This window comes from Panthera leo, chromosome B2 (assembly GCF_018350215.1).
Source record: "Panthera leo isolate Ple1 chromosome B2, P.leo_Ple1_pat1.1, whole genome shotgun sequence".
NCBI classification, from domain to species: domain Eukaryota; kingdom Metazoa; phylum Chordata; class Mammalia; order Carnivora; family Felidae; genus Panthera; species Panthera leo.
The window spans coordinates 145,556,768-145,569,450 of record NC_056683.1 but is presented as its reverse complement, the minus strand read 5'-3'; the positions used below and the strand labels follow the sequence as shown (position 1 = coordinate 145,569,450).

Genomic DNA, 12,683 nt, shown 5'->3' with positions numbered 1-12,683 from the left:
TAGACCTTGGGAAATGGATGGGTGGGTGGAAAAAATGAGTAAATAAATGAATGAATAAACTACTCTTTTATTAATTTACTCTATCCTCTCTGGATCAAATGTCCTTTATTTTAGGGTTTTTTTTGTTGTTGTTGTTCTGGGAATTTCCACAAAATATGTCAAGCAAGTGTTGGTTTCAGACCTCCTGGATTTAGTCATCTGGGAGCAACATGTCATTTTGCATGATTTTAAATCATTCATTTCAACCCACTTTTGATTCACAAGTGAGAACCAGAATTCCATTTAGGGTAAAATGACTTGCCCAAAGGCAGGGAGTGATTGAATTGCCCACTCATCAATCCTAACTTATTTAGGTTCATTGTTCTTTTTTCAACTGAGAGGTCCCTCTCAGTTGAAAAAAGAACAATGAACCTAAATAAGTTTGATTTCACTTAGTCCCCTCTACTTTCAGTTCATGGTGTGTGTCCAACAAGGCCCAGATTATTAGTTCTATTAGATCCTGCCTCCAACCAGGGTTACATGTTATGACCCACAATATGCTGCCTAGCAGTTTCCAGAATACTGCTGTTTGTTAGACTCAGCACAGGGTATAGCCTTCACACAAGTCTCTTGAAGGTCAGAACTATGGGAAACAGGAGAACTAAAGAGTCCCTGAGTGCAAATTCTTGATGGTCTAGACAGTTTTTATACAGAAAGACAAAAATAATGGAAAAGGAAAATTGAACAGGGTAAGTTTGAAAAAGTGCTTCAGATAGTTAAGCCTTCAGTCTTACAAAGTACTATCAGCATTAGCAATTAATTTTAGTAGATCGATTCAGCAAATTTGAGTAGATTGATTTAGCAAATTAAAATATTAATCATGCCATTACATTATGATTGGGAATATGGCACCACCCAAAGTAACTAAAATTAAAATCATCCATGATGGTAGAAACCATCTTTCCTGTCCTTGCTCCCAGTGGGGTGCTGTAAATGTGTAGCAACCTCCTTTCAGGCAGGGGAGCTTAGATTAATAGCATTTGTTGGTTTCTGTGGTGTAAAAATTCCCACCATGGCCAGTTTCAAGCTACCAATTTGAAATTCCCTTTGGAATTGGGTAGAAAAGTATATGATCTGCTCTCACAAGACACAGGAAACTTTATGTGGTGACTTACTGTATCTTAATAGAATTTTGACTAATTCTATACATATAGAGAAGTCTATTTTTCGCATAAAATGCATATTATGTAACATAACTTGATTGGCCACACGAATCCACAGGGTATTCAAACTGTCTCTGTACCACTCTGATACTCTGTCCTTCTAACACATCGGTACAGTTGAATATTTAACAGTGATGCCCATGATTCTGATTATGCTTTTTACACCACACAAGATGTCCTCTCATTCGTACTAAATGAGGTAAAAGGAAAAATAAACAGAAATAAGAAAATGTAAACCAAGAAATGACTACAATGGTTTATTTTACCAACGCTATTGAAGCTGATTTTCCTCCCAGTTTTACAAAATTTCTGGCACATCATTTACAACATTGTTTTTCCTTTCACTTTATCTTGTTCACAATTACTTTCCTCCCACACGACCCTCTCCCTCCATATACTGCTGCAAGGTCTGAAGCTATGACCAACAAACGCATACTTGGATGTATTAAAAAAGCTTGTTCGGCGCCATGAATCAAGAAGTCCCAAGTTAGACAGCTTCACAGTTGGTTAGTTAATTGACTGGTTCAAAACCAGTCAATGCCATCAAAGAGCCAGTTTGTTTCTAGCTGTCCTCCATGTCTCTATCGGGGGTCAGCTGAATCCCCTCCTGATCACAAAATGGCTGCAGAAGCTCCAGAAATCACCAACCAGATATACAAACACCCAGAAGCAAAAAAGCAAACGAATTTTTCTGTTTATTTCTTAACATCTAAGAAAATTCTCTCAGAATCACTCCCTCTCCTTTTCCCCCATAGGATTAAGTAAAAATCTGCTTCTAAATAATTCGATCCAAATCACGAGCAATGCAAATATATTTATCACAATTGCCTCTTACTATTTTTTAATCTTTATTTTGTTTATTTCTGAGAGAGAGGGAGAGAGCTAGCAAGGGAGGGTAAAGGGGGGTGGATAGAAGATTCGAAGCGGGAGCCATGCTGTCAGCAGAGAGCCCTATGCGGGGCTGGAACTCACAGACCTGAGCCACAGTCGGAAGCTTAACTGACTGAGCCACCCAGGCGCCCCTTGCCTCTTACTATTTTTATCCATTGGTGATAAAAGAGAGAATAGTTGGTGGCAAGGTCCTTTTTAAAAGGGTCTACTACAGATAGTAACCTAAAGAATTAGAAAGATAGTCACAAATAGACCGTGATATATTCAGAGAAGCTGGCCTGGAACAGTTTGTGCCTTTTATTGCTGTTCTAACGACGTACCATAGACCTAGTAATTTAAAACAACGTGAATTTATTGTCTTATCATCCTGAAGGTCAGAAGTCCAAACTATGTCTTAGAGGCTAAAATTAAGGTGTGGACAGAGTTGCACTGGTTCTGGAAAAATGTTTCTTTGCCTTTTTCCGCTCGCAGAAGCTGCTGGCATTTCTTGGCTCACCTCGCCTTCCTCCCTCCTCAAAGCACATCACCTGACCCTTGCTGCATTGTCACATCTCCCCTCTACCTTCGACCTCCTTGCCTCCCTTTTGTAGGCATCGATTGCCGTGCTCATTGAGTCTCGCTGAATAACCCAGGACGATCTCCCCGTCTCAAGATCCTTAATTTAATTACAACGGCAAAGTCCCTTTTACCACGGAGGTAACATAGTCACAGGTTCTGGGGTTTAGGGCATTCACAGCTTCTTGTGGGGGCCATTATGCTGTTTACCTCAGTTGGGGGTTATAAAATGGCACTGCTTACAAGTTTGTAAGAAAGTTTTTACATTACTCCAAAAGTGAGACTTGGAAGTGGACTGACTTAGCTGGACACAAGAAACAAAATTGGGATGACTGCAGTGCTCCCCCTTAGCACGTACCTGGCCTGATAAAGACTATAATTTTATATTAAGGAAAGCACTACCCATATCCTTATATTCATGAAGGTATTTTCAACAGTTTAAGCTTCATACAAAAAATAGAATTTTTATCAGTTAATTAAATTGAAAATACTGTGGGTCTGGAGTTTTACTCAGCAGCAGAACAGAGAGCAGGGATACAATGTGAGCCACTGAGGCTGGCCCTCATGGACACCGCACTCTCTCCCGGGGCTCCAGGATTCTAAGGACCGGTTGTATTAGGACCTGTGTTTCACTCTGCCCTCTGTCTGCCAAGGGAGGGGTGAGATGACCAAAACCTAAGTTGGGAAGATGTGAGTTAAGCCCTAGAATGCCCCAGAGTGCCTCCAGATACTTACTAGATACTTAGACACCTTCCATGATCTTGAAATAGCAGCTTTTAAACTAAGAGAGAGAGAGAGAGACCTAAAAAAATGAAAACTCTAAGAGGAGATTCTCAGGCACCTGTGACGTTTAGATACGAACCCTACAACAGATGATCTGAGATAGACTTCTTTCAATCAGGTATAATTTAATTTTTTCTGCTTATAATTCTCTGGTTGATTATAATGTGTTTACTCTTAAACTACTCCCAGCCCTCTGTGGGGATTTGGTTGGCCATGTGACTGACTTCCAGACACGTCAGTGTGGGAGCACGTGACGCAAGCCCACGGACTTCAGTGCTGGCCCACGGGCATCCTCGTGTGGTGTTCATGCTCTTATCTCTTCCCCCGATTTAGGGCACAGGAGCACGGGAAGCTTGGCAGCCAGATGAAGACAGTAGGAGCAGAGATGGGAGCAGAAGTGGGCGGAGCCACCAGACAGACACCTGTTTGTGCATTTACATGAATGAAAAGTAAGTGTGGCTTGCTTTATGCGTGTTCAGGAGTCATATCCTGCTACATGTTACGGGATGGACCTGTGCTCCCTTCTCATTTTTGCTCTGTCATCTCAGACTGGCCATGAAAGGCATGGAGGGACCTTGACAGAGGTTACGTCAGAACTAGTCTTTGCTGAACCTGACCTGACATCTTCCAGGGGAAAACCCAGGGGGTCCTTGTCTAACTGTGGGGTTGGGTTGTTATATCTCTTGGAAACTGAATGACAAGAATTAAGGAGCTGACATTCTAACACACTATATTAGGATTTCTTTTATTCATGAGAGGTTAAAAAAGTACACCAAGAATCACCTTGAAAATGTTCCCATAACATAGACAAGGGGCATTAAATTAATTCTAGAAATTCATTTGAGATTTTGAAACAGTGATTTTAAGGGAGAAATGCTTCCAGATTTTACCCTACTTTTCAATTTACTTGCATCATTAAATATAGCACAATTTTCAGTGTAATGAACATGATATTGTACAGAAATTAGATCTCAGTATTGAAAGACGAAAAAACCAAGAGCAGTCAGACGTACCTTGAGAAAAAAAAATGTTCTGCAAACCTCAGATAAATGCAGAATGCCTGCCAGCAGAGTTTGCATGAAACAAATAGATGTAACCGGAGTCACTCTATTTCCAGCCCAGATAAAAAATAAATTTCTCATCCTCAAATTACATGCATTTTCATTTAAACCCACTATAGCTTTTAAAGGACGCAGGCACCTTTCACACAAACCCAGCGGGTCAACGGTTCATCTTGAGTGCTCTGTTTTGTAGGAAGCATAGGAGGGTACTATTATTTACCCTGGAGTTTTGGTGAGAGATGACCCACCTATCCCTTTCAGCATGTATACAATCCCAGCAGACAACCTGCAGCAGACTAGGCCTAGGGAGAAGCTTCTGGATCATCCTAAATTTGCTGTGACATCTCTGTACCTGGTCCCTGTGTGCCCTGGCATGTGTGTCTTTCCTGAGGTTTCCAGCTGTGAAATACTTTAGTCAGTCGCCAAATACTTACATTGTGTTCCCATGTGCTCAACTAGATGTCCTTGGTATGGGACAGGCCCAATCCTCCCTCCCCCCAAGGAGCTAACAGTGAAATGGAGAACAAAAGTGAGTTAACGGATACTTAGCTAAGAGTCTGATGGGAGAACATGGGGGTGACCTCTGGGGAACCCTTGCCCCCTGTCCCGCCAACATGTCACTACAGTCACCACACAAAAGTAACAGCAGGACTCTGATGTGTTTGCTTGAAACATTTCCTCCAATTTTTTTTTTTCTTATCTAGCATATATCTTGCTCTTGTGTGATTTCTTGTTCAATGGTATTACAAATGCTTTAATCATTTTATAAAATCGTTCTATCCAAGCAATGCCACAGTTAGAAAGGTCATGTTATATATAATAGTAATAGTTAAACTGCACTGGAATAATTTGTGGGAAAGTATAATATTCAATAATGTCTGTTATCACACAAATTCCATTCACTGTGCAAAAGGACAAGAGTGGCAGCTAGAATTATAATTTTAACAACTCTCTATCGTATAAATGTGAAATTAGCAGGGAGGCAGAGAGAGTTCCTTGACTATTGTCTGAAGTGGAAGGACACAGGCTGGCTAAATACGTATCATTCTTTTCCTCTGGGTTTGAATTTCTTGATTCTCACACAAGGCCTCCAGTGACATAAACATAAAATATGTGGTTCTTCCTTATCTAAGTGGTTTAAAAAAGACTTTTTTTTTTTTTTTGTCATTTGCTATTAATTGTCTAAACTGGCCATCCATCTGCATTTACTGAACAAACTCTGAGCTTTAACTTGGGCCCTTTGCGGAGTGTGGAGACCCTTCTGGGCACGCTTCCCTTCCAAGGTGGCTGCTTCCCAGTCCAGCCCTGGAAGCTTCTGGGGAAAGAACCAGTGTCCCCCCAGACGTTGCACAGGAACTGAAAACTCAGCACTGCCTGGTTCTTTCCCCCACAAATCAAAGGCAAAGCCTCAGATTTGAAATTCAAGGGAAAAAATAAGTCCTAACTGTGCTGATTTTTTATGCTTGCAGCAAACTTCATCCACATTTTACTCTCAAAATTACACAAAGTGATTTGCTTAAAATAGTGGTTTTTACTCAGCATCAGAGAATTGCCAAAGACAAACAGAACTGCTTGGAAAGCTAAATAGACATGTTAACTTTTTCATTTACTTCAAAATAAGATCTAGATGCTTTGTGATTCTTCAACAAGTCAAAGTAAAAAATATGAAAAAAAATCATCAAGATTGCTGAGAATGGTAGCCGTTAGGGACAGATGCTCACAAAAATTTCTCCCTTCTCTCTCTATAGGATGGAAGTATCAGGAAAAGGAAGCAGGAAATTATTTAAGCAAATGCACTGTCAACTTTTTATAAGTAAATCGTGACCCAGGACGAATCTAAGGAAACCTCATTATTCCTAAATCTCTGACTTGACACATAGATTTTCAAAATGTTGAAAACTGTGAGGAAAATGGCAAATAATCCACGAAAGTGTGGGTTCAGTGCTGCAGTTAATTCTATTACACATAATAATGGATGAATCACTGGAGCAGGTAATTAGAATTGGCATGCAGCCTACTTAGCTGGATTTCAGTGAGTCTTGGGACACTTGTGTTGGTGAGAAGCAAGTTCTATACAAAGATGCTCCATGAAGAATCATCCCCCCCCCCCCCATAGTTTCCACACCACAACCAGGAGGCCCCTAGCTGTCATCATCTCTCCCAAGTTATCCTTGGCATCTTACCATGAGGTGGATACTCTCTCAGGCAGGGGGAAGGGCGACCCGTGCTTTCACCAGTGAGGGGATCATGGAAGCCCAGGGAGGACCGTGAGGCTACAAAGAACTCAGCTGGAGACAATGACCATTCTCTTGCTATGTGATACACAGTCTCGTCTACAATTATGCAATAATGTGTTTATTTGTTTATTTCATCTGTTTCTCCTGCTCTTCGGATTGCAAGTTCCATGAGAGCAGGGTCTAAGTCTGTCTCATTTATCATTAAATTCCCAATTTCTCGTACAGTGCACATTATTGAACACCTTGTAGATGCTCAAGGAATATTTGCTAGAACTTAAAATGAATAGACGGGTCTCTGGCCCCATTCTTCTTGAAATTGTTTGAATCCATTTTCCTTCCTGTGACCAACAGCAGGCCTTTACCTAGCTGGGCCGGACAGAATTCAGATGGCTATTATAAGCACCAGTAAACTTATCAGGCACAGCCTGTCAGCAGATCATTCATCATTAGTTGGCTGCATATAACTGTTCTTTTAAAGGAAGAGTTCTAAAAGAAAAATTCAAATATTTAGGGGTATAAAAATGGGCATTTATGAGATATTGTTACAATAAAATTAGGAGTTACAAAAAGGAGACTTAAGCTTTTGGCATGTAGAAGAAGGACACTTAACTCAGAATGATGGGAGACAGGGGGCACGTGGGTGGCTCAGTCAGTTAAGAATGATGGGAGACAGGCTCCCTTTGAGTCAGGAAGAACATCCCGGGCAGGAGATGAAAGACGGAAATGTCCACGAGCATTGCTCTTGTGGGACTGTGGGGTTCAGGGTGGCTGAGGCTTAGGCTAGAAGGTGGGGGGCAATTTTGAGAGAAGAGCTGGACCCGGGTTATGAAGGTCCTCATCGGCAGTTTCTATTTCATTAAGAAGGAAGTGGAAAGATGCTCATCAGGGGACTGAGGAGACGGGAATGAGAAACGAGATAATTAGGAGACAGCTGTAAAAGATTTAAAAGTGGGTGTGAGGAAGAGCCCACGATCAAGCCCATGATGCGCGTGGTGCTGTTGAGTAACCCAGATGGGGGACAATGATGGCAGGCAGGTCTGCGACGGGGGCATCTGACGCCACGATTTCCCTCATGGACTTGGCAAGTTCTGAGTAGCTGCTACGCCCCACCCAAGTGAAGTGGCCATGCCCAGGAGACACCTGGATAAGTGATCTGGAGACTTACTAGGGAAATGGAGGCTGAGGTGATAGGTGACCAGGGAAGGCATCTATAGTGAACAGTAAGGGTCCCAAGGACCATATGCTGGGCACGCAGAGGGAAGAACCCTGACAAGAAGCTTAAAGAAAATCAAGGCAGTCGGATGATCAGACTGTGAAGCCATTGAGGGAGGGGTGCGGGCAGGAATTAACTGAAGCCACAGGGACCGACAGCAAGGATTTGGAAGAGAGAACCAGAATTTATTGCAGGCATTTTGTCGATTGATGATGGCAAGTGTTAGCAGTACTGGACAGTAAGAAGCAGGCATGACATTCTGTCTCCTTCTTTCTAAATGTGACAATTTTTTTAAATGTTTAATTAAAAAAATTTTTTTTAAATGCTTACTTATTCTTTGACAGAGCACGAGAGAGAACGAGGGAGCACAAGTGGGGGAGGGGCAGGGAGAGACGGAGACACAGACTCTGTGCTGGCAGCACAGAGCCCGACGCGGGGCTCGAACTCACGAACGTGAGATCATGATCTGACGCTTAACTGACTGAGCCACCCAGGCACCCCCCAAATGTGACATTTTTAGAACAGTTGTAATACTGAGCTTGGATAGCAAAATACTTTTTGAAAGCAATGGACCTTTCAGAATAAAATACTGAAGGGGGGGAAAATTGTCCACATGATATGTTATTCTTTCAGTAAATAAAAGTAAGAATATGACAATACTAAGAAAGATTACTGTAAGTCATAGCTAGGAAATAGCTAAACTGAGATCCTCATGTGGGCTGTGGGACTGAAGGCATGGACTGAAGTGGGACTGAAGTGTGGGACTGAAGGGCATAGAGTATCTGCTGCTTAAACTGGTTTGGGTTCATTTCCATTAATTTCAATCAAAAGAATCTTAAATACAGCATAATGTCACTTGTCTCTTAAAGTATATCCATGAATCAGACTGGGGGGGATATGCACGGCTGGTTTTATTTTTGTTGTTTTCATGAGGGCGACAAAGAATGGAGGATGGTTCAAGAGCAATTCCAAGTTGTGGGTTGTTTTTTTGTTTTTTAAATAACTGCTTCACAGCTCCATATGTTGCAGCATTTCTCCTCTCCCCCCATAACTGACAAGGTGACCGGTATATTCACACAAGAAATATTTTCACATCCAAAACAAGTTGTGCTAATTATCAAAACTGTTTTAATTAAATTTTGTAACAGCTGGCCTGTGCTCTTGGCATTCAGCGTCAAGACGGCACCACCCCCCGAACTGGTACAGACTGGAAGTATGATGTTTTCTTCACGTTGCTATCCTGACAGCTTAAATGAAGGGCAACTTGTTTCTGAGTAATTATTTACCATAATTAGGATCCTCTAAGGATTTCTTTTTTTTTTTGCCAGTAAAAAGCCGTCTATCTTGCCAAACATATCTGGAATGCCCATTTTGCCATTTTGACCTCATTTTGCTCAAGTTGAGGAGGTCTTATTTACCTTGAGAAAATTCAGACTTGAAGTTCCTAAGCTACTGCTTTCAGCACAGGAGTCAGTGCCTATAGGCGAAAGGGGAAGAATTCAGGAAATACGACAGTGGTAGTTTCGAATCTCTCCTGATCCCCTTATGAAAACAGAGAAAGCAAATGAGACAGCTAAGCCCAGGCCTATATACAAAAGCTCAAACTAAACTGTGTACAAGGTGCCCCGTGGCCCCCAGACCCTTCATGGGCGGGGCCAGCGGCTGTGGCCTCAGCAGCTGTGCAGGCGGCCGGGGCGGCCCTAGGGGGGGGCGGCAAAGGGTGTCTGGTGACCCAAGGACTGAAACTTCACCAGCAGATGCTGGAAGCAAAGTACGGCAGCCTGTGAATCTAGGAGAGATTTGGGTCACTCCTGATCATGGGCAGTGACAGGGGTCTGGGAAAGAATCTGAAAGGTTTCTTTTTCTTTTTCTTTTTCTTTTTCTTTTTCTTTTTCTTTTCTCTTTTTCTTTTTAATGTTTACTTATTTTCGAGGGGGGAGGGGCAGAGAGAGAGAGAGAGAGAGAGAGAGCGCACGAGGGTATCCAAAGCAGGATCCAAAGCAGGATCCAAAGCGGGTTCTGCGTTGACAGCAGGGAGCCCGCCGCTGGGGGGCTCAAACAAACCCTGAGATTGTGACCTGAGCCAAGGCGAAACACTTAACTGACTGAGCCACCCAGGTGCCCCTGAAAGGTTTCTTGAACCTAAAATACCCTCAGGTCCTTTCCAGTATAAAGCCTTCCACCCAGGAATACCATCCAAATTGGGCAGAGGAGGAAAGGAAAGAGTACGTCCAACTTAGAGAAGGGCAAGACACGAGAGAAGGCAGATTATAAAAAGTACAATGACATTTTTTTTAACCAGGCTGTAGGTAGAGACGGAAGAGGAAGGTCTGGAGCTGTGGAACTAGAAAAGCTGGCTTGACCTATTCCTCCTCTCTAAAAGGCAGGGAGATAGAAAAGAATTGTCAAGCCGACATAAAATCACATTTTTTAAAAGATATTAAGGGGCATGATAATGTCTTTACAGATAATAAAAGCATGCTAACAAGACATATCCCCATCTAGAAGAATTTGCAAGCTAATGTTTCAAAACAAGATAAAATACGTTTTAAGTGATAGAAGACATTAAAAAAAAGTCAGAAAAACAATTAAAACATGAAGTGATAGAACTCCAAAAGGCATTTAAAATGTTAAAAAAAAAGAAAGACACCCTAAGTTGTAAAAAAACATACAAGAAAGAATAGTTACAGCAGATAATAGTTTAAAAAAGTAGAAGATGAAAAGGAGGAAAATATGAAATATAAAAAGTCCACAGAGAGTGATGGAACTGGATTTAGAGAGTGACAGATGAAGATAGGAAAAGAGACTCAACCACAGATAAATTCACAGAGAAGAAGCCCAGAGCAGTAGAAAAGAACATGTACTAAAATACTGTAATTCAAGAAAACATTCCTAAAAAATAATAACTCAAAGGTACACACTGAAAAGTAGAATCATATCCCCCAAAAATGTAATCCTGAAAGACCAACACTGCGTCTTATTTTAACAAAATTACTGGACTTAACATAAAAAAAAAATAGTAATCCATGCAAAATTACCAGTTTGCTTATAAAAACTTTCATCATATTTTTTGACAATAATGCTTTGAACCAGAAGAAATGGGGTAACTCAAGGGGGGAAATGTGAGCCAAAGATTTTGGTAGACATTAATCTCCTGTTAATAGCAAATATGAATTGAAGAAGGAAACAAAGAAGACCCTTAATATTTTGGGGAGTTATTTTAGACTACCTCATAATGACCTATATTGTGGTCAACTCTTAGGACGCCTGAATTTTATAAATAATTGCTATTTTTTAATTACCTCATGTGAGCACAAAATAGAGGCATAGTGAAAATCTGATATGCAAATTGTTCTCAGAATTTCTTTTCCATGAAGCTGTAATTGGTATTTCACTCACGTTTATATGCACTGAGTACAAATTTTTATGTACAGAGGTATGGGCATAAGAGCTCAACCATGACTTGTGGTAAGCTTATACTTTGAGATGCTGATGTGTGTCTGATTTTAAAGTTTATTCAAATGATAGGCTCAATAGAGTCAACATAGTAAAAAACAGATGAGAAGTAACCATTTGAATTAAAAAAAAAAATTGTCCTAGCCATGAGAAGTTCTCTAGATGATAAAAATTTTGAATATATTTTAGGATCAAACATATTTTCTGATTTCAGTTTTATATTAGGCAGTATACCTAAAATAACAAGAAATTCTTATTGACCAAATCCTAGTGACTTTATGAAATATTATCCAAATATGTAAGTTTAGTAGAAGAGAAAGGGATATATCTAAATGAATTTGAAATTAGTTCACATTACCCAGCATATAAAGGTACTAGAACTTAGAATAATATGGAATTCTAATATATTTGAACTCCTAAAATTTACATTTGTTGAAGTCAAGCTAAATTTAGTGTATAGTTTTCACTGAAAAACAAACTTTGGTACTTCTAGCTTTCCTGTCAAATAAATAAAGGATGGAAATACTGCCATTTTGTACCTTTCCTGTGTTTGTCATATCATTAAAAAAAAAAAAAAAACTCATTAGATTCTTTAGGTAGTTTGTTTTATCTAAACCCCATATTCATCTTTAGAAACATTAATTCATGGAAACCCAATCAAAAGATTTTTTTCAAGGATTTTACAAGTTTGTTATTACAAAAATACTTCCAGTTCTGTTAATAGGTTTGGCATTAATTTTCTGAATTAAGTGAGTGACCGAATCTGGTGGCAGACATGAAGAATTAAAAAATAATAATAAATCTCGACTCTGGCATTGATCTTTTCGTCTCCATTTCTTTTCGATGCTGCTGACTCAGAAAGACTAGAGATTTTTTGGGCTTCTGCGAGTAGCTTTTTCCCAGTCATCGCACTTGTCCCCTCCCCCATACACAGTTATTGACTGAGGAACAAATTACAGCAAGCCCATCCCTCTTAAAAAATTGTAAAAACAGGTATGTCGGGAGAAAGTCAAATAACACTGTCATATTTGAAAGAAACAGGCTATAGAAGTTACCTGTTCACTTACACCCAGATAGCCTGGACACATCACCCCGGAGAAGATGTGCATTGCTGAAGGTGCTGCGGGCTGTGCCTTAGGGACAATTCAGTCTGGTCACCAGATCTTCCTAGAATACCACCTGATGCTTCCAAAAAGCAAGGCTCATCGTTGTAATCTTATTTAGTAAGAGGGAAGCAAGGAACATCACAGAAAAAGAAAAGAAACAGAAGGTACTGTATAGGTTG

The 12,683-nt window shown here is 40.5% G+C and overlaps 1 protein-coding gene and 1 long non-coding RNA gene across 5 annotated transcripts in view; one reads left to right on the top strand and one right to left on the bottom strand.

Moving 5' to 3' along the window:
* The window catches only part of LOC122220579, a 41,432-nt gene extending 35,072 nt beyond the window's left edge, over window positions 1-6,360 (top strand). The window contains exons 5-6 of the long non-coding RNA XR_006202937.1: window positions 3,765-3,880; window positions 6,241-6,360. This is a non-coding gene — a long non-coding RNA (uncharacterized LOC122220579). The remainder of the gene's footprint in view (window positions 1-3,764; window positions 3,881-6,240) is intronic.
* The window catches only part of PACRG (parkin coregulated), a 514,426-nt gene that overhangs the window by 247,962 nt on the left and 253,781 nt on the right, over window positions 1-12,683 (bottom strand). The gene's annotated exons all lie outside the window — the stretch shown is intronic.